Source organism: Falco biarmicus, chromosome 6 (assembly GCF_023638135.1).
Source record: "Falco biarmicus isolate bFalBia1 chromosome 6, bFalBia1.pri, whole genome shotgun sequence".
Lineage (NCBI taxonomy): Eukaryota > Metazoa > Chordata > Aves > Falconiformes > Falconidae > Falco > Falco biarmicus.
In genome coordinates this window covers 87,980,009-88,000,341 of record NC_079293.1, presented here as the reverse complement: position 1 = coordinate 88,000,341, position 20,333 = coordinate 87,980,009, and the positions used below count along the sequence as shown (strand labels likewise).

The window sequence follows — 20,333 nt, the reverse complement described above, 5'->3', positions numbered from 1 at the left end:
CAGGCTGTCGTAAAAGCTCTGTTGACATTTCTCAGCTGAGATTTTGCTTCTCAGTAAGAGTTTAAAGAGCTTTGTTCAATACAGGCAGTGCTGCTGCTGCTGTTTTTGGGGCTAAGTCTAGGGGGTGGGTCCCCCGAGAAAAGCTTATTTCTCTGAAATAAGATCGCAAGAAATCTTTGGTATATTTTGTTAATGCTGACTTCTAGATCTTCACCTGAGAGCCCACCTCGGATTCTCAACAGCTGTTTTACCGTAAGTGCATTATTGGGTACCCTAACGCAGTTGGGCAGACCAAAACTGAAGCAACCCAACTATTAGCAGCTGCCTCTCACCACATTTGGGCAAGGGTCTGCTCGTGAGACCCTTTTGCTCGTCCCTTTTAACCCCAGCAAGCATCTAGGAGCACAACGGGCTACACCAAGGAATGGGAAATCCACTGATCTCCGGCTATGCCGTATGCGGGTAACATGCTTTTCTGCATGCTCAAGTCATCCTCCAAGTCAGCAACTATTTAACCGCAAGAGATGAGAGATGAGTTCCAGGTCCAGAAAGAGAAATCCTGGCCCCTGCCTGGCAATAATGCCGGAATTGCCTCTTGCTTTAGTGACAAGAATATCCCATTCAAGCTCACTACAACAGACTGGCATCCCCTAGAACTATTAGCCCAGTGCAGCGTGGGGCAATGTTTTTCCAGGAGGGTGCCTAAAAGGAGGTGCCTAAGTGAGCTACTGGGCAATGGAGAGAGCCCAGAGACAAGGAATGAGTGAGCCAAACTCTGGAAAAGGTCTTGGGCTACAACGAGGCCACCACGAACCTCCAGATCACGGCACCCAGCCGTAAGCATCCCTGTTGGAAGTTGCTGGCCTTGCCACTGGGTCCAATTTATTACCAGTGACAAATTGCCTGTCAAGAGGCAGTGCTTTGTCTGAATATACAAATGTTTGTGTACAGAGATGGAAAGACGAAAGGGTTAATTATCTAACAAACTCAGGCAGAAGGGGAAAAAAGTTTCAAGCTCAGGGAGGTTATCATTGCCTTTTGCGCAGGCTGGTTTTAATCACTTTCTTGTACCTCTCCCTGACTTCATTTATCAAGCCTTCACATAAAAGTTGCAAAGTGAGGTTATTCAGCGGATACCTCCATTCATCTCGGATGATTGACCAGGGTGGTTTGCAGTACAAACCAACCTGGGTGATGGCATTCCTCTTGTTTTCATTGCACAGCCTGCTTTCATTTTATGCTGTAATTGTATTTTCACAAAACCATAACCAAGCAGGCTGCAGATCCCAGGTTCCAGATTTATTTACAAACAGCCCTGACCAGCCCCCTCCACCTCCTCCTGTTATCTGCTTTATGCTGCTTTGGATCTTACCGCCAGGAGTCTGGGGTGGATTAGCACAAGATAGGAACTAGATCCAAAGGGGACCTAATCAACCCGTGCTTCCACCCCTGCTCCTCCTCCTCAGCTTCCATCCAAACATTTCATGAGAACTGGTACCTGATATTAAATACCTGTTTGTGACTTTGCAGGAGGGTGTCGACCTCGGGCAGGTAACAGAAGTGCTGGTCTTACTCGACAGAAAGAGGTAAGCTGCTCCACCAGGCAACTCAGGAGATGTAAGTGAAGAGGCCACGTCTCTCCAGAGGCTGTTCAGAGACCTGAGGACCATCATCTCTGCATCCCCACCAGAGGGGCCATTCAGGTGAACGGGGCAAATTACAGACACTCTTACTACTCAGGGTGAGTATGTATGGGTGAAGAGAAAGAAGAGAGCGAATAGTTTAACCATCTTTGTATTAATGTAAGTAAGACCGAGCTGGAATTTCATCCGCCGGTAAGGCTTCAGAACTGATCACGAGGCAAAATGTGATAAAAACCTTTTTCCTGCCTTCTGTGGAAGTAAAACCACCGGAATCTGGATTCTGCTGATTACTAAACAGCTGATTCACATATAATGTAAGGGGTTATTTTGTGCAGCTCAGGAACTTCAGCTGGGGTAAATCAGCATATTGATGGCTCCGAGTCAGCTCACACCACTCCATTTCAAAACTTGATGCCGTTTTTTCAGTGTACGTCCTTTGGGAAATGGACACTGAGTGAGAAAAGCCCAGCCAGTGATTATGAAGTGTTCCTGTTGGCATTGTTAATCTGCAGTCACTTTCCAGGCAAAAAACCCTTTTAGATAAAGTAGCGTTTCCATCCAAACAACCTGGACCAGCTTAGGTGGGGAAGGGCGACGGGGCAGAATAGCCGACCAAGTCTTTGTTCTATTTAAAGCATTCCAATAAGACTTCAACCACGGAGTATGGCAAGAGAACTGATCACAGGGGAAAATGCAATTAAAATACCTTCCTGCATTTTGCAGCCACAAAATCATTGGCAAATCTCTGTAATCTGGCTTTGCTGAAGTGGAGGGCATGAGTCAATGCACCAGGAAAGAGTTTTAGCTAAGTACTTTTCAAGTTAATAACCTTGCTCAGGGACAGTTCAGAGCCTTTTATACTTTCCCTCACAGAAACTGGGATCCACAAGTGATTTTTCTTACTGTCCCTTGCTTCCACTGCAGTGCTGAAACCTTCAGGAGACTCAGTTCAGTGACTGGGTACGCCAGTTCAGGTGCAGCAGACAGGCAAAGTGAAGCTTCAGGTTGATAAGAGATTCCGTCACCTTTTTTTTTTTTTAACCTTTAGGTTTGTTTCTGTCCCTTAATAGGAGACTGTTTTTGTAGATTACAAATTAACTTTGAGCAAGACCAGCAAGCACAGCCACCCAGCCTGAAGCAAGAAGAGCCTTCAGGCGGGTGTTTGTAGACTGCCCTTAGAAGGGCTCCCTGGACACAGAAAGGCAGTTCGTTAGCAGTGGCCTGTATATCACCGCTGCTATCTTGTTGATAGCATCCTTGTCTCCAGCCTTCTTTGTCCCAGTCTAACGCGAACTGGAATTCAGACAGAAGTAATAACCAGAGAGGGATTCTCATTCATTTTTTCATCTCCTTCCAAATTCCCTGCTGGCAAAGTTAGTTCTTAGATTGCACCTTCTACAAAAAAAGTCTTGCACTATTGCTTATGCCTGGACTGAGATCAGTCTTCCTGAGATTAGTTACTCTTTTGTGTGTGTGTCTGTACTGAAGTTGAATATTAAGATTAAAAGGAGCTCTTGGTTCTTTCTCATCAAAGAACTGAGCACCCCTTGACCCCTCACCGACCTTTAGGTGATACTTTGGGGAGTCTAAAAACTTCGAAAAAGCAAAGGCTCAAACCCATGAATGTTATTAGCATTAGATGCTGAGAAAGCCTTTGATCGGGTGGAGTGGAATTATTTGATAATAGTCTTAGTACAATGCTGAATTGGAATCACTTTTGGAGGTAGATTTCTTTCTCTGTGACCTATAGCAGATGTCAGGATTAATGTAGACAAGTGAAAAGTTTTGTTATTTTCTGCAAATATTTATAACACAGGCATATTTTATCATAAAGCTAATGAAAAGGTTTTTAGCAGGAAGATTACTAAGGTTGCCATGCCGCCGAGATGATCATACCTCGCTATTACAAACGTAACTTGAAACGTTACCTTCCTGAAGAGATGAGAAAGATTTGGGTACGTAGTGGTTGAGACAATAAACTCTGGGACAGAACGGTAATGGAGAAATGAATGCATCAAATTAAAACTTGGCAAGAGAGGCAAAATAAAAAACCTTGGGGTTTTTTCCCCCTAAATTTTTAGAAGACACATTCTCCAGATGTAAGGAAATGAATCATTAGAGAGTAAACCTGGCATTATCCCTGTACTGAATCTGAGGAATGAAGCTCACTCAGGGCTGCTTTTTCTTTGAGGATGGCAAACATTAGACGATTTATGTGAGAAATTTTAAGAGAATTTTTTTCCCCTAAGATTTCATGGATTCCCTTGTTTCAGGATAAAAATAAAGTTTTGTGGGCTTTCTGTTTGGTTCTCTTTTTTTTTTTCCAGGAAGTGTCACTGTAAATCAAACTTCTAAAATATTTTCCAAAAATGCGTTGTTTTACTGTTGGTTCCTCACTACAATCAGCGTAACCTTTTTGCTGCTTGTTTCAGTGCCTATTTGATATCTCCTGAAACCATCAAGGGGAGGAAAAAGCCCTATTTGAACTTTACCCTGTGATGTAATATCTCTTTGTTTGTATTCCAAAATTTTATAGGCCTGCTTTGCTATTGTGCCTTATTGAAAACTCATGCCTTATTTACCATTATTGTCTTTTCAATATTTCTGCTTCTTAAGATTCCTCCTCCTCTTCAACATTTGTTTCAAATGATTTTGTTCTGCAAAGGTATGCACTTGCCTTTTTGAAGGGAACTGGCACGGCGCCGCGATCTACCCATTTTTCTGATTCTCTTGGTCTCTGTCATGAGCTGTATGTTGTCCAAGAGACATGTTTGCAAAGTATATTAGTTAAGAGTCTGCAGATCTCAAATGTCTGGCAGGCACGAATGATGCAAACCGGTTTAGAGACAGGAGGACACAGGCTTGCGCTTTCGTTTACTTGTGAAACAGTAAAAACGAAGAAGTGAATGAGGAAGACAGTCCATTCGAAAGACATACGATACTCTGCTAAAGTCAATCCTGAAGCACAGTGCTGCTGTATTTTTAATGCATTTGCAAAGTTTCATCTGCAAATTTCATTAATATACTCCTGTAGATCCAGGATGGCTTCTCCTCAGGAGTCTCTACTTTCTGGATCATAAAGTTGTCTTCACTATAATTTAGGAACCTCTGCGATGATGCATGTTCAGCTGTATTTGTTACTCAACAGATGTCTGGGTAGTTAAATTCCTCCATGAGCCTTTATCAGTACTTCTATTCTGGGATTCCCAACTGGTTCAAGATGTACCTCTCCTCGTCGGCAGCAGCACCACTGCTCGGGGATCAATACGCACAGCTTGGGTCAGGCTTGTTCAGTCTGGATCTCCATGCCCTGACCACCACCACCAGCATTGCTGCTCTGGTTGGCTGTGTCAGCTTGGAGTCAACGTGTTGTTGGTTCCGGCTCAAGAAGGGCTGGGTGATGGGGGCAGCTGGGGACAGGTCCCACGTTCGTCATCCTCCAGACCATCTGCTGTGGTAACTGTCACTGCTCTTCCTGTGGGGCTGCCGCCTGGGCTTGCTGCTCCTCCATAAATTTCGACACCACCTGCTGCTCTTGCCATTCCTTCATATATTACATCTACAACAGAAGCTCGAAAACACGCGCTGCTCACACTTCATTTAAACAGCTACCTTCCTGACATAACGTGATGATTCCCAAGCTGCCCCTTCCAGCGGTTTGGTTTCAATAAAACAGGCGTGATAACAAGTTAACAACACTGAGGGTGAACATGTCTTCAGACCTAGCCTGGGCTCTTCTGCTGCCCCGGCCACCCTTCCTGCTCCTGGGCCATCTCTTGTCTTGGAGAACCCCTTGTGCCTGCCTTGGCCGCTGGTTTCAAGGGATCAGCAGGATACATCTAACCTTCTGCCAGGAGGATCAACACCTGATAGCAGTGTGGGAAAGTTTTAGGCAAATGATGCCAGCCTGCTCTCTTCCCTTAGGCTACTTCTTCGCATTACATACTAAGGAGCTTTCCCTAGAGCTGGTCAAAGAATAAAATAATAATCTGATTTGCAACTAGAAGTGCTGAACCTGGATTGCTATGATTCACAGAGTCAAAATATTAGTTATTAATGAGTATTCAGCCTACTGCTGGGTATCTGTGAAAATGCTCCCAAACCCTCAGAGTTTAAGGAATTTTAGGCTCAGTGTATTCAGCCAGGAATTTACATGTTGTCAGTCTTCCATCTAGAAGTATTTGTCATCCAGAGACCAGAAATAATCCCAGCCGCTTTTTGGTTTTCTGAGCAATCAGAAATGAACAAACAGTCAAAATAAATGGTTTATTTTGAGTAAGCTGAAAAGCAATTGTTCTCCACCTGCACTGGCTGTGCACTCGTATGTATTAAATTTACAGGTGTCGGAACTGGTTTACAAAACATTTCTTATTAAAAGGAGGATTATATTTCCACCTCCAGCAAAGGCACAGCTAAACTCTGCTGTAATTTCAACTAGTCCCGTTCTGCACTGCAGCAATGGGTGAAGTTTCCCCTCTGGCATGGGAAGTTTTGACTCTGTTACGGGCACCTTTCACTTTGTCTGAAGCCAAAGCGCTTCCTTCTCCCACTGAACATGGGCAAGGAAGGAAGGAGGTGAGATGGTATCATGTGAATATCCCCATCAGTTTGGGGATTTTTGCCCCTCTGCTGATTTTTCTTCCCAGCCATTTAGACTACGCTGATAAAAGGCAGGATGTGTTTCAGGACACTACTTGCCATTTAAAAAGAAGATAAAGTGCAACCAAAAATAATCATTTCTTCCTTTTCAACAACTAAATTGATCTCCTTCAAGAATCTGACTTCTTCTGGCTAGCTAGCAAATATAAAGTCAAACACCTGTTTACCAGACACAGAGCTATGTGTCTGCTGTTGCCGATCCATCTGTGGAACATAAACATAACTTTCACCAGCTGCTGCTTTTAGCATGGGCTGGTAATGGAAGCCATTATAGAGCATATCAACAACATACTTTCCTAATAATCACGGGCCAGAGCATCACAGGGTGTAAACTGGCAGAGCCTCACAGAAGGTGATTCTGATTTACACCATCACGGGACCCCACCCGGCTGTTTTTGTTTTCTTCACACTCTTCCCCTTTTAGCACCCTTACTTTCCTAGTTTCTAGTTTGTGTCCATTTATTTCCGTTATATTATACTAATGACATAACATGTTGTGGAATAACTCCTGGGCCAGGCTCAAGTAGTGATGGCTAATTACCTTGGGTAATGTACAGCCTCGATATTAATGACTCCAAGAAAAGCTCTGCAGATTCAGAGCGTGGATACTGCAGAGACTTAACTGGATTGGAGCCAAACGCCCCGTTCCTATAAACAGGCTCAACTCCACTGACTCGGGGAGAATTGCGCCTGCTTTTGTTCGTTGCAGATGTGCTGTAGGTGATTCACAAAATCACGCCCAACCACATCCACGCTCTTTAGGCTGAAGTCGAGCTTGAAATCGCACAGCGCAAACAGCGGATTCCTTTTTGTCTGGCAAGAAGGCTGGCGTGTTACGACCATAATTAAATTGCCAATAGACCCCCTTATCTCTCAGGCTGCTCCAGGATGCAGTAATGAGGCTCTGCTCTTGATGAGCATCAACATACCTCTTTCCCTGTGTCACATCAGTCAGGTAGGTCAGGATCTTGATGGTGACCCAAGACAACATTCGTCCTATGACCAGGCAGCTCATTTTCCTTTCAGTGTAAAGGGCAGAAAGGCCACAGGGCTTTTGAACTCTTCATTTTCCAGTCAGGAGACAATCTGAAACTCAGAAAGGAGACTCCATTAGTACCTGAGGCTCCTAAATGTGAAAACATCCAGCTTTAGGGATGTCAAATTTGGGTAAGCTCATCCTGCTGAGTTCAGCCCAGAAATGGCAGCAGTCCCTGAGACTTACCTATGAGAATTCACTCTCCTCTTAGTGATTTTGTAACATACGCTAAACACTGAAAGGTGCTTCCCAGCACTTCTGCAATTGCAAAAATCAACGCTCACCTCTAATATATTCCGACTTAAAGTGTGCAGCCTTGTTTAAAATGCACTGCTAAAGCATATATTTTCATGTATCGTTATGTCTAAATGCATGATAACCAGGTTGAAAATCAAATTATCCGTGTTAAGGTGAATATTACAATGTGACTACTGCCTGCTGTGCTGCGAATGAATCTTGTAAACACAATCAAATCTCTCCCTTTCTCTCCCTCTCACACAGAGAGAGAGACACATGCACGCCCTTGCACGAGAAAAGAGATTCTTCACCTTCTGCCATCGTATTGTCACAGCAGCTCATGTTTATTGTGAATGACATCTTCAGCTACAACTCAGCATGAGCTCCGGTATGCTGGAGCTGAACATCCTACCAAGAAAATCAGCAGTGACATTAAAGTTGTTTCATGAATAATGAAAAAATAAATATCACATTTACTGTAGGTACACAAAATGCTTTGTTTAACTAAAAGCATTTGCAGAGAAATTCCAACTCTCTCAGGGTAGATACTATTTTATTAACTGTGGGTAGAGAACTTGTTTAGAGGGAGCTTTTTTCATTATATTGGTAATTTTCTCAGTTATACAAATGAGACAACACGTGATCAGTACTATTAGTAGGTACAGACTTACCTTTTACAAAATTCTAAACTCTCAGAAAATTAAAAAACAGCAAATCCTTCATGCTTGCAGCCAGTGAATCTTTCAGCCACTTACGTCCTGCATAAGGAGCTTTAAATACATCTCCCAAGTCCAAATTTGTGTAACAAGTTTTAATCATTTATGGGGGAAAAAATGCTTCAGAGACAGTAATGCAATTATATATGTGTGTAACGCAAAAGTGAATTAAATTGTCTCAATGCCATACAAGGCAAGCTTATTACAGGATCCGAGCAAAAGACGCTCAAAACACGACTGCACTGCGTCCAGAGTTTTGCTGGCAGCAGCAGCGCGTGTTCCTGCCAGCTGTCAGAAGTTCATAATCACAAATTTCAGGGAGAAGAAAGAAGCCTACTTTGAATTACGGGGTTACAGTGACCAGAGATTTATATAAAAGTTATTTGCAGTGGAAATGCTATATTTTGTCCTATTAAGGATTGAGCAAATACACTTCTTACGTAGCATTAATGTGTCAGGCAAAAGTGAAATCTTTCAAAGATTTCAGGCTTTGTGCTAGACTGAAACTGGTGATCCTAAAATGCAATGGCTTTTAATGAAATGCAAATATACTTGCTTCCAGAACTGGAAAACATTCTCACTGCTGTCCCTTAAATAAAAAAAAAAAAAAAAAAAAAAAAAAAGGCTGCTATTCCCCATTCTTTGGAATGTTTCATCCATATTCATAGCAAGAACCCTGAGAAATGTTCCAAAGTGCCAAGAAGTATGAAAACTAATACCAAACACATTGTCAATATCCTACTCACTGTTGCTTATGAACTTATCAGCACGGAAATAGTTATTCTCAGTAGAACTTTCTGAATGGCAAACATAAATAATCAGCTTCATAAATAGTCCAACTAGTAAATACAGGCTTAATATTAGTGATTTAAAAAACCCACTTGCTCCGACAAAGAAGGTGAACAAATTTGGTTTTTAGCTTTCAATAATCATGTCTTTTCCATAAACCTAGGTCTCCCATTTTTTATATAGAGCAGTATACTTTATGACTTCTTTCTTGTGAGTTCAAGTTGCCTGTATTTTATTTGCTATTCATAGAGAAATGCTCATTTCCTGTTTAAAAACACACACGTATTTACTCTTATTTGTTTAACAACATTCTAAATGGCAGTTACAAAAAGAGCAGTAAACAGAAATAATCTGCCTTTTTGGTACTTGTACACAAAGCCTCTGCTCCTTCTTATTCTTTACCTTTAAGCAAATGGAAAATTGGTTGGTTGGTTGTTTTTTTTTTTTTTTCTTTTTCTTTTAAACATGCCAATGCTTGCAGAAAAAAACCACAAACCCCCAAGATAATTCTAAGGTATGTTATCTCTTTAGGTTTCCACTACTGTCAGGTGGGCTTAGGCAGGTGGTTTAGAGCTCCTCCTTCCTTGCTGCAAGGCCAGACCATGAATTGAGAGAGGGCTAACACCGAGATCTGACACGCAGGAAAAGGTGCATCAAGTATCCCTTGTCATGCAGTCAAAAGAGGTAAAAGTAAGTAAATGTACGAGCAAGTCAAACCCGTGTGTTACCAGGGAATGTGTCAGTCAATAGCAGTGCAAGCTGTGTTTCTAGCTATTATACAAGAAAGGTAAAAGTATTCTACTAGGTCACTTAGTTACTTCAACCAGATGGAATCCAAAATGTTCAGAAAATTAAAAATCCATTTATTCCTCCAAAGTTGCATTCCATCTGTTTTCAGACATTTATGGAATCTTTTTGCATACAGGATATGGCAACCACTGGTGCCTTGGAAATATTTCTTCCCCGTGCGGCTCACAGAAAGTCATGCTGAATATAAATGGCACTGGAGCAAGCCCTTTTTTCAGGTGCTCTTACTCCTCTTAAAAACATAGGAAACCCTAGTCTTGTTTTAAATACAGGAGTCATAAAATCCAGTGTATTATTATCTGCAAAAATGCAACAGGAACTTTTAATCTAGAAAAAAAAAAGAAAAAAAAAAACAACAAAAAAATCAGGCCATTCCCTGCTCTTTCCACCTTGAAAATTTCAACTTTCCTGCCAGTCTGTTTCTCATTTTCAGCTTGTGGAGACAATAAGAATGATTCAGATGCTATGAAGGAATGCAGCCTGGCATGTAGTGATCTCCACCCTGAAGATAAAAGTGACAAAATTACCCCAGGAGTTACGAGCTCTAGTCTTAATCAATCATTTTTCAAGAAATATTTTATTTCATTCAACTACATACTGTGCCTAGATCTAACTGGGGTATGGTCCCCTTCCTTCTTGCCTTGTCCTCAGCATCTTCAGCTTCGTCAAATGGAAGGATATCATCTGGCATGCAGGCCAGGCCAAATTTTCTGCGTATGACACAAACATCCACTTTTCCTCTGTTTCCTCAGGACCTTCTTTCCTTCACAGCCAGTGGCTCATACAACAGTTCAGCATCAATAAGCATTATCCTGCTTGGTGCAGAGAATATTTTATCCCCCAGTGAAGCTCACCCATAAGGTAAGTACAGGCTGTATCTATATTGTCAGCTAAGTTATAGTGCCACTCCTCTCCTGATCACCCACAGCTCACGTTAAATCACTCCCAGCTTCTGTGTCGGAAGGAGCCAACAGCATCCCTCCCAGCTGAGAGACATCCAGCACCTATCTCTGCCCCAGGACTATTTCTTACAGGTGAAAACCACACCAGGTGGTGATCTTAGAGAGTCCTCCAACACTACCTCAGCTGGCCTTTGCACCATAAACACCTTTCATGCCCTTATGCCAAGGCCCAGATGATTTCCCAGTACGTGACTCAGGGGGATGCGTGTCTTCTCTGTTATCTATATCTGTGTTTTTTTCACCTCCCCAAATCATTTGGGTAACTGGCAGGTGACTGTCACACGGAAAGACAAAGCACTCAAAAATCCCAAGGCAGCACATCAAAAAGCAGAGAACTGGCTTTTAAGCGTAAGACTGCATTTAAAAAAAAAAGATGCTGAAAATCACAAATGGTGGATGATTTGTTTCAGTCTTTGCGTTTTGTTTTGAATGTCGGGTCATGTCTTCACATTTTCTTCTGCAACCCCAAGGGCAGGAAAAAAAAAAGGAAGTTAATATTCATACTTAGTCTCATGCCATCCAAAGCTGAAACTTTCAAAAGAAAAAAACCACACACAAATTCAGTGAAGGAATTGCAAGACTGTTACTGAAAACTGGTACCAGTGACACCAAGTTCTACCATAAGAAGCCCGCACTTTTCACCACTCCAGATTTGAAATCCACCAGGTCTGACTCTGGGGTTGAGGACCACATGCTAAAAGACCACATACAATCGGCAGGAGATCCAGAGACTTGATTTCCTCCTCTTTTGGACAAATATTCTCCTTCATTCATTGGGAAAGCTGGCACTGAGGAAGCCTGCTGCCCAAGATGGACAAAACAGAAGTGGCAAAGCAGCAAAACTGGAAAAAACCCAAGTGGTGCAAGAAGGGCGGCCGAGGAGCATCCTGAAAGCACATCCGTCCATCGGCATGAGGCAGGCACCCATCCCCGTGGTGTCAGCTTCTGTCTGCACAAATAAAACACCTCTCTCTCAAGAGTTAAAACTAATAAAAGGTTGCTTCTGATTACACAGCGGGATTGGACCCACATCTCCCTATCAGCCGGAGCGCCTGCACTGCTCCTCTTCCGCTTCACCCATCCCCTGCTAAGTTTAGAAGAAAAGGCAACAGCTGTGGCTACTGACAGAACAAGGCTGGCAGCTGTAAAACTGAGACGCCACATTTCAGTATATAATTTTCTTTCCGCAGTGTCTCTCCCTAACTTTCCTCTTTAAGAGGCACTTAAAATCCATGTGTCTGACTCAATTATTGTTATTGTAGCTATGGAACAGAATGTGATGCTGATGAGGGCCTACCTGTCTCGTTAGCTTCCCTTTCTGGATGCTTTCCTTCTTTGATTCACCATTGCTTGTGACACATGTATTGTCTAAACTATGTTCGTGAACAAGTCTCTAATACATTCAATGGAAGGAGGTGAAAAATCTGAGAACGGCGCATCAGTTGCATGCATAAATCCACGCGCTAACTTTAAATGCCCTATTTCTGAGAAATATCTTATCCGGAAAGCCTGATTTTGTTGCAAATTAAGAATAAAATTTGCAGTAAAATTAAGAATACGATTTCTTTTGCCTCCCTTGATTAGGAGAGCACTGACATTGCATAAATGCTCTATCTTTATGAACTCATCTAGAGATTCTGCGTTCCTTCAGCATTCAGTACATTATCAAATCATATCCAAAGCACTATGAATTCATGCCCCAGAGGGCATGAACCCAAATTTCAAGTCATCATCATTCTGTATATTTTCTGCTTGGTTGAAGGTTTTATGATACAGGCTGAATGTCTTTTCAGGACAATCCTAAAAATAAGCTAATGCAGTGGGGACTGAATTTATTGGACGTGTATGCTCACCTTCAGCTGATGTTCTCCCTAGGTCAGTTCTCATGTGATTGGCAAGGGATCGTGACAGCTTGTATCTTCCTATGAGAAACCTGTGTAGACACTGGTAATTAGAACTGCCACTCAGTCCTCCCTGACAACAGCTACTGCACTGGCTCGGCCTCTGAACTAGCTACTGCCTCTGGAAAATCCTGTTTCCCAGTGTCTTCTCCTCCGTAGGCACATACCTAATTGCATGTAAACATCCTGTAATTTATTGTGTGACACAAAAACATTGGTACCTTCAAGCTGAAAATACATTGCTGGATAAATACTGAAACGCCATGATTCCGAAGTGTCACCCGCAATGTAGCTCTCCAGCTGCCTTCCCCAGCCGGCTGCTGAACCAAGGACACCTCCTCAGTAATGGAAAATCCGAGAAGGGTCTCAGTCTCTTTTTTAAGGATCCTAATCCTTAGTCAAAGTCAAGAGTGTTGAGGCTTGTAAGTCGGTTCAGTTTTGGAAAAAGAATACTTCATTTCCATTTGAAAATATCAGTGCATGTTGTCTGTAGTACTCTACTTTGATCAGCATGAGAATAAAAAGGCTCAATTACCTATTGGTCTATTTTTACCTATAATTGATTTCTTCATACACTGTTAATGACTGCAACTAACAAAAAAAAAAAAAAAAAAGAAAGAAAATGAAAGAGAAGTGATGCAATAGGAAAATGAACATGAGGCATTTCCAGTTCACAGCTGTGTTTGCGAGACCAAGGATAAGGCAAGATGTTTGGAAATATTTCCAAATGAAAATGAGGCTGAAATATTCCCTTGTACAAGGAGACCTGTTCTCGGCTTTGCTGCAGTTTGGAGGTATCATTTCAGATACAGCTTCCTTCTCTTGAAACAGGCTAACAACAGAGCTGTAGTTTCCATGCGCAGTGCCCAGTCATTTAGATCTCATCGTGTTGAACAGCATCTTTTTTTCCCACAGTAGCAAAGAAAAGAGCCAGAGTGAGGCGGTCAGGAATTGCTGAGATCCAGGGTTGAAAAGGCAGTGAAATCTAACCTCCAGACCATGGAAATCAGTGGAAATTGACTTAAAAACTGTTGATCTCAGTGGTTTGGGGATCAAGGTTTAGGAGAACAAACTTACCACACGAAGGCAAGTCTGTTTTCCAAAAGCAGTGCTTGACTTCTTGACAGGAGCAGCCTGTCGAAGAGCAGCAGACTGGACCTCTAGGGCAAACCTAGACTGAAGGGTTGTAGGGTTGTACATAGTTGTAGGTGTCCAGGTGCATTTCAGGGAAGGAGATCCCCCTCTGCTCTCCCCATAGCTTGTTCAAGACAACAAGGAGGATGTTGTGGTTTACCCTTGTGATTAAGCAGAAAATATTGTGCACCAGACCAGGTGTGCAGACCCCTGAGGAGCAAGGAAGCCAGGCTGTGTGGGAAGGGGCAGGCACAGGGACCTGATTCTGCTTCCTCCCCCTTCCCACTCCACCAGCACCAAGCCTGCTGGCTACGGGGATTTCAGGCACGTCATGCAGAATCACACACACAGCACTGAGCATGCCAGAGCTGGAAGGCATTGCAACCATGGCAGTGCTGAGTTCATTTTCCCAGTAACCAACCAGCCTAAGAGCACGGCACAGTGTATTAAGCATCTTGGTAAAGGTTTATGCAACCACTCTTCAAAAATCAACCCAGAAATGGCAGTGCTGTGTTTTTAGACAGATAATTACAAGGGTGCTCCCATGTATGTGCTTCACAATGAACCCAGTAGTGTAATTTTGCAATGGGTCAGGCATTACCGAGTGAATAGTTACATTTCCTTTTTAGACTTCTATTACAGCATGGTAGCAGCGTAGTTGTGCTGTATTTGGGTAATGCTTCAGCACAGTGCACAGGGGAGTCGGTGTGGAGCTCTGTCCCTGTTCACGGACACTTCTTGTTGAAGCATCTGCCCACCACAGACATGACACAGCCTTCATTGTTATCACCGTTAAACTATCTGTTCCCTGCATTCCAAAGTCCCACTAAATTCAACACCAAGCCCACAGAAATCTACTCCATGAACTGCGACCAGCTTTCAGAGGATGCACAACCCAACGTGTCGGTAGTGCCAAGCTCATCCAAGATAGCCCATAACCCTCTTCTCAGGGATGCTGAGGAAAACAATGTTCATAAGTAAGTAGCAAAGTACGAACTGTTAATCTGTAGGAAAATGCATTTTAGAAATGCTACAGAAAGCTCAGAACATATTATTGCAATCCCAGGCAACACAGGCGGAAGATGAAATCTAAAGGAAATGATGACATCTTAGGCACTGAAATATGGTTATGGCAGCCAAGTAATTAGAACCCTGCCCTTTCGGACAGCACACAGCATCACTGTGCTTAAGAGCTCATGGTGTCCACAGTATTCCAATTTTGATATAAATAAGCTTTTGCTTATTCCTCTCCCCCCCCACTCTTCACTACTGTGTAATAATCTGGATACTAGTTTTCCATGTGCTAGTAGAACAGGTACCTTCTGAGAAAAATATTCTGAATTAAAGATGGCTGCAGTTTTATTTTTTTTTAATGTAACTGTTTAGCTATTAGCAGTGGCTGATTAATGGAAAAGTCTGTTTTAGAGAAATTTGTGAGCTATTCCTTTTCAGAGTTGTTCCAGTCTGCCACTCCCCCCAATGACTCTCCATCCCAGCTCCAGCCTTTCCTGCTCCCTATTTGATGCGGTAAACGAACTGGAGTGTGTACCCAATAGGCACCAGCAGTCAATGCTTAATTACATCTGAGCCCATTTCAGTTCAGGTTTGATTCTAGAAACCTTATGGAACTTAAGAAGTGCCTTGTTTCCACTGGTGCCATCATGAATATCAGCATCTGTTCTAGCAGGAGAAGGCCAGAACTGTTCTGAAGGTCTGCAATGGCACAAAGGATGATTAAGCTGGTACCCTGGAAATGTTCTTGGTTTACATAATAGAAAGACAGCTGGAAAATAATTCTTGCCGAACCTGAGTAAAAATATGTTTGCAACATCATTAATGTATTCTATTTCCTGCAACTGAAAGGCAATTTGATAAATCATCCTTTGCCATAGTGCCACTAATTGCAATGGATTCTGAAAAAACATCCCAAATGAATTTTTTCAGAAAAGCCACAAATCCTGAAGGTACACTGCTGGCAAGCCCTCGAGTGTTTATATTACAAGCCAAGCAATTTAAATAATCCCCAAGTTCATTACGTCCAGCTAGATGCTCAGGAGAGGTCCTCTCTTCCACTGGTTTCCAGGAATACACCAATATAGAACGTCTTATTTTTCACAACTGATAGGTTTTGGGCGGCTGGGACTAAATTACAGTAGCAGGATTTTTAAGAACTACGGAAAAGACTGTAAAACTTTCTGCCCCTTATTAACTACTGTGTGACTATTAGGTTTATGGGCAACGTTAATGTTGCAGCATAGGAACAAAAACATTGTAAATGGTCTCCAAAATGTTGGGAAGCAATTTTCCCCAAGAGAGGCAAGGGGCCCTTCCAATCCCGGTAAGGTAGGGAAAAGGTCATGGGGCACACATCTAAAACTAGATTAAACTCTCTGTTGCTAAGTAATTAAACCTAATTGTAAACCTGTGCAAGTGCTAATTTTAAGACTGAGCTCCCTGTTCAGAGCTCCAAAATCTCTACTGAAAGTTCATGGAAAATGAAAACCGCCTCTTTAAAAGAAATCAGCTTGCAGCTCCCCAGAACGGAGCCCCCGGGCAAGTGGTTCAAAATATGATTTTTATAAACAAATCTGACATAGCAAACTTAATGCAAAACCCTATGCATATAACATCACTTATGTGTGCAACTCGTTTAAATTATAGCTGTAGAGAGAAGGAAATAAAACTGGCATATTAACCTTTGGCACAACAGTGCTCACATAGTAGCGATGTTCAGCAGCAGATGATATTATTGTGACTCCCACTAGTATTGTCATAGTGAAGGGTCTGTCAGAATTCATGTTCGAAACCTCCACAGTCAGAGTTTATTAATTCAGCCACGAGCACCCATTCCAGACTTACCTTGGCATGTGCAGTCTTAAGAGCAAAATCTTCTTTTATTGCAACTTTCCTTTCCCCATCACCACTGTACTTAAAGTCGCTGAATGAAAAAATAAAAAAAAACAAACCCAGAAATTCATGAAATACAGTATTTCCACACCACCATCATATTTGAAAAACACTGAATGCAAAAATAAAATAAACCAGAAAGTAACGAAATATAGCATTCCATGACTTATTGCCATAAGCTCACTGGATGCCTGGCTACTTAAATGTCCTTTTCAAAGAACGGTCTGCTAATTCTTCCTCAAGAGAGAGGACCCATCAAAAGGACAAGCTAAATGCATAAGCAAGACAGATTAAAAAAAACGCTTACAAATGAAACTTAAAACATTCTCAGATATTTATTTTTTTTGTGAATGCTCCACATTACTGAATACATTCCTACATAACTATCAAAAGCATCACATAAAAGGAGCCTTCTTTGTTAAATACTGACTTAGGGCGAGTAGCTTTGGCAGCGTCACTCAGGCTTTGATGTACATCTCAGCTGGTCTATATGCTCCAAAGCATTTTGGTCAAAAGTTTCAGCCACAGGACTGACACAACAGGTTGGGGTGTCCTTTGATTTGATTTCTTCAAGCACGTTGAAAAGGATAAATGGTTCGTTACGTATGAAGGCCACGAGGCTTACCGGTGGGTAAGGCTGGTTTCACCTGGAGGACAGCTGGCCTGCAGAGTGACGGCAAAGGGAGGCACAACCCAGCGCAGGTCCCAGTGAGGACACTGCTTGGCTCCTTCTTTCAGAGAGTGACTCGTGAAAGGAAAAGCATTAAGCCAAAAATGTCAGAGCTAAACAAGTCTATGAATTTGTCATCAAGCAAACCAATCCCAAGAGACGGTAAGTCTGACAGCAAGACACGTTTTGGAGACCCACTGCACTTCCCTTGGCCAGGCGATGGATGTGGAACAAGCACAGCCCTGCTGCTGGGCTGGAAGGTACCGCGGCTGAACAACCAGCCAGGCATCTGCAAAACCGTTAGACTGGAGCAAAGGTACTTTCCCAAAATATCACAGGGCCATAGCAAGACACATTTATAGATAGGTAGGTAGGTAGTAGATTTACAGACAGATAGATAGATTGGTTTAAGCAATCCTGACTTCCTCTACTTTGTGGAAGAACACCGAGAGCCACCTTTTATTTCCCCAATCCCTTCTACCAGCCCTTGGGCCAAGCCGCACCACGGGCAGTGCTAAGCAAAGGAATCCACGATGTACTCGTAGTATTGTGGGATTAAGAATGTGACGTCTTTTCTATCCTTACTTCCACCAATAAAACTGGGGCGAACCAGGACTGCAGAAGCTGCTGTCCAAGCTGTGCCCAGCCCAGAGCCACAGCTCAGTGCACATGAAGCAAAAGGGAAAAAAAAAGAGAGACCTTGAGTACCAAAAATAAGCTGCGAAGAAACTTAATCCTCAAAGGTCAGATGTACATCTGAAAGGCCCAGGCCAGGCCTTTGTATCAGAATGTTACAACATTAGCCCTAATGACTTAATAGTTTTGCCCTTGATTTATGTCAACAGAAGCCTATCTTATTATGTGGTAAATTAGTTGCTTCCAGCCTACTCCTGACTCCTAGGTGATGGGAAGACAGACGTACTTCTAGCAAAATTAGAAATGTAACCTAGTGCCCTAGCAGTGTTGCTTAATAGTATTTAGTAGCATTTTGACTTTTGTACAAGTACATGAGTAAAGGAAAGCTGGACACAGCGTGGGGGAAAGAAGCTACCACGTCCGGCATTCGGGAGCCAAAGGAAAGGCAGACATCTCCATTGCATTCTGTTGTGCAGTGTCATCAAAGGTCAGCGTCTGCTGCAGATACCGAGGGATAATGAGCTAGGGTCAGGCGTAATGATGGTAGGCTCTAGGTAACAGAGGATGCTTTCTTATGCTCCTTCCTTCTCCCAGGGAAGTCTGCATCCTGTACAGACTTTCTTCACATCCACGCAGAAAGAGTTTCCAAGCCTGGCACAGCACAAAGCCACCACGTGACCAAGGTACGTTAGCACCCACCTATTCACCTATTGCACAAACCAAGGACAACCAGTAGTTTCTAAAGAAGTTACTGTTACCAGGCAGTCATCTCATTCTATTTAAACCAAGAAATTCCTTATTTTCTGATTTCTCTAGAAGGCTTTGTTTCACATCTGTCCTAAAAACCTGTCTCCTGTCAGCTAGACAAAAGGTTACTTTTCACAGTAAATACAGAAGAAGAGACAGACATGCTTACACGGTTATGTAAGTCTTCTTTAAGGAGCCTTACAGGCAAGTAAGACACAGCTCCAGACACTAGACTTTTAAATCATTTAAAGCTGACATAAGCTGATCCTAGGCACAGGTTATAATCATGTTTTTCCTTTTCAGCTCTGACAATTACAAATTGTTTGCATTAGCTCCACAAGTATTCCTATTCAGCGGTATTGTCAAAGTCCATTCATCCCAGTCTCCTAACAGCACACCAATCCTTTGCTTTGCCAGCTTCCATCCATAACCTTCATCCAACTGTTACCAACCACATGGCGGGGGGCAGGAGAGATCTACAGCCTGCAAAGAAACCCCTCAGCTGCAATCTGGGGTAGCCGCAGTTTCCCATGTTTCAATGTGGTTTTCAGACCATCTCAGCTTGACAGGAAGAAGCCTGGCATCCTCTGAGCATGTTGCACTTGTAACCTTTGAAGATGTTCAAAAGAAAAGGAAAAAAAAACCAAACCAAAAAACCCAAAAGGTCTTAAGCATTTTGCATGAAGTTGCATGAAAAGTCTTGGGGCCTAACTTGACTGGAACTGTTTTAAGTACTTCTCTACTACAGCAGCGGTGCGTCATATGAAAGGCTTTGTTTGGCATCTATCCACAGTTATAAATAAAAAACATATTTATCTTTGGTCATGCATATAATTTAAAAGTCGGACAGAAGAAACCTTTTTTCTCCTTTTAAATCTGTAGCAAGCCCAAGATAAATTCTTATAAATTATTTCTTTTAAAAGGAGGAAAAGAAAAAAAACAATAACAAAATAGCTTGGCTATTTGGAAATCTGGAAAACAGATTATTTCTTTGGATGGAACAAAGTGTGTGTATGTGTCATCATGACTTTAAACAGTTCCACAGTTCCCCATGGAAATACTTAATTGAAGCTAATAAGATGTGGAGTTATCAGTGGTTTGCCATGATAGATTTCATATGGTCTCTCCAAGATGTTTTACCTTCTTTAAAACTGACTGACCCAAGATCGTGTGATCTGAGCAGCAAGCGCCACAGACACTAAATCTGAGTGAAACCCAGACAGGAGTTTGGGCAACCCCCTTATAACTCCAACCTCTAGGCAACACAAACACTTACACTTCTGATGTGTAGCACGTGTGACAACCTCCCATAGAAAGCTTCAAATGACAGACTTGTTTGCCCCTTAACACTTGCAGCATGGGTCAGAAGTCTTTTCTTTTGGCATCACAAAATCAGGAAAGAAAAGTATTGTCAGCAGACTATAGATCCCAGCACAAATCTTCCCCCAGTTACCATGCCTCACCAGGTGATCCTACAAGCTCACCCCCC

The 20,333-nt window shown here is 42.5% G+C and overlaps 1 long non-coding RNA gene across 1 annotated transcript in view; it reads right to left on the bottom strand.

Annotated features, from left to right (window-relative positions):
* The window catches only part of LOC130151727 (uncharacterized), a 75,846-nt gene extending 58,750 nt beyond the window's left edge, over positions 1 to 17,096 (bottom strand). The window contains exons 1-2 of the long non-coding RNA XR_008822696.1: positions 16,744 to 17,096; positions 7,232 to 7,388 (exon numbers count right to left, since the gene is read on the bottom strand). This is a non-coding gene — a long non-coding RNA (uncharacterized LOC130151727). The remainder of the gene's footprint in view (positions 1 to 7,231; positions 7,389 to 16,743) is intronic.
* Positions 17,097 to 20,333: the final 3,237 nt, after the last annotated feature.